This window comes from Rhinoderma darwinii, chromosome 12 (genome assembly GCF_050947455.1).
Source record: "Rhinoderma darwinii isolate aRhiDar2 chromosome 12, aRhiDar2.hap1, whole genome shotgun sequence".
Classification (NCBI taxonomy): Eukaryota; Metazoa; Chordata; class Amphibia; order Anura; family Rhinodermatidae; genus Rhinoderma; species Rhinoderma darwinii.
The window spans coordinates 86,121,696-86,124,110 of NC_134698.1; positions in this window are offsets into that span (position 1 = coordinate 86,121,696).

The following is a 2,415-nucleotide window of genomic DNA, read 5'->3' on the forward strand; positions in this document are numbered from 1 at the left end:
ACGGTAATATCTTCCATATGGAGGACGCGGTCTCTGGAGCCGGGTCATCCGCCTGTAACGCCTGCTTCTATATACCGCACAGGAGGGGATATGCCTCCGTCCAGGACATTATACTGAATGGTGGGGCTCCGCTCATAGGAAGCCGGTGTCTGATAAATGTGTTAATCGCTGTGACCAGGCGTCTCCTTCATTGGATGTTGTCCTTCCGCTTTTGTTCAATTATTGCAGATGTCATGTGGATTTAGTGTGTGGCCCTCATTTTAGGGGCCAGTGCTTGTGTCATTATTACACCCCCTGCTGGTTCTCAGGTCTGGAGGGAGGAGGGTGACAGTACAAGGTGCTGATGACGGTGGAGACCGGAGGGGACGTCACCCCTGAGCAGGGGGAGCGGACGCAGGCTGACGGTGGGGACCGCAGGGGACATCACCGCTGAGCAGGGGGAGCGGACGCAGGCTGACAGTGGGGACCGCAGGGGACGTCACCGCTGAGCAGGGGGAGCGGACGCAGGCTGACGGTGGGGACCGCAGAGGACATCACCGCTGAGCAGGGGGAGCGGACGCAGGCTGACGGTGGAGACCGCAGGGGACATCACCGCTGAGCAGGGGGAGCGGACGCAGGCTGACGGTGGAGACCGCAGGGGACATCACCGCTGAGCAGGGGGAGCGGACGCAGGCTGACGGTGGGGACCGCAGGGGACGTCACCGCAGAGCAGGGGGAGCGGACGCAGGCTGACGGTGGGGACCGCAGAGGACGTCACCGCTGAGCAGGGGGAGCGGACGCAGGCTGACGGTGGAGACCGCAGGGGACATCACCGCTGAGCAGGGGGAGCGGACGCAGGCTGACGGTGGAGACCGCAGGGGACATCACCGCTGAGCAGGGGGAGCGGACGCAGGCTGACGGTGGAGACCGCAGGGGACATCACCGCTGAGCAGGGGGAGCGGACGCAGGCTGACGGTGGAGACCGCAGGGGACATCACCGCTGAGCAGGGGGGGCTGACGGTGGGGACCGCAGGGGACATCACCGCTGAGCAGGGGGAGCGGACGCAGGCTGACGGTGGAGACCGCAGGGGACATCACCGCTGAGCAGGGGGAGCGGACGCAGGCTGACGGTGGAGACCGCAGGGGACATCACCGCTGAGCAGGGGGAGCGGACGCAGGCTGACGGTGGAGACCGCAGGGGACATCACCGCTGAGCAGGGGGAGCGGACGCAGGCTGACGGTGGAGACCGCAGGGGACATCACCGCTGAGCAGGGGGAGCGGACGCAGGCTGACGGTGGAGACACGGATTCACCTTGAATGATTGTCCACACTGTACATGGAAATGATGGACGCCCAGGGAGCAGATGCCTCAATGATGAGCGCTGGGCTTATGCAATGGCTCTGACAAATACAACATGAGAGGAAATATGTCTGGGAGCTTTTCACGGAGACCATGGGCTGCCTCGGGCCCCAGCGGATGATAAGGATTGGGCTCTGGAAGACGCCATGTGCAGCCCTCCCGCTGTTTGCCTCATAATCCTTTCTCTTGCTCCAATTTGTCTCCTTCAGGTCCGGTATTCGGGTGTCCAGTATGGCAGTGAAGGGGATGATGTTACTCGCAGAGTCTCCACCAGTGGGATGAACCCTGGGCTGTCATCAGCTGGAAGCCGCAGGGACATTGTGATGTGTGAGGAGGAGCATCATTAATGGGGAGAAAGACTACTCGATTATGGGGTAATCATGGCTGGCGGGCAGGAATCTGCGGTCCTACCACCAGGGACAAAGCTGGACGCTCAACAACACTGCGTTATCCCCTCCTGCCGCCGCTTTACTCCGGACGTCAACACTAACAGACTGCTGCGGGTGGTGGGCGATGGTTCGGACCAGGTAGACCACCTGCTTGTTGCCTCTGAGAGGATGAATAATCCAGCCAACATGATGCTGCGTCTATGGGGGACACACACTGGACCTGCAGCGCTGCTTGTCCGGAGGGAGGACGAGGACACGAGGTGGGATGATTGAGGACCGCTGAACACTTCTCCGCCATCCGATAAAGAATGGGACAAAGCGTCTCCTTCATCGTACATGGTCATTGAGTTCTGTTCTTGCCTTGTTTCAGACGTGGTGTGGCCCTCAGCTCAGGGGTCAGAGCTTGTTTGGTCAGGGGGAGGTGAAATGTGACAGCACAAGGTGAGAACTGCTGGGACTGATAACAGTGCTGACCGGACACCCCTGTAACAATCACTTTCTGTTAATCTGTGAGCCCCACCATTACAGGCACCCCAGATTACTGTAGATCGTCCCCCCACATCTCCTCTTGCTGCCCGGATGGGCGCTGTTGGGTGGGTGCAGGTGTTATACCCGTCCCTGCGCCCCTCTGTTCTGTAACCGGGAGGGGGGCAATGTATCATGTGATGACAAACCCAGAGAACGAG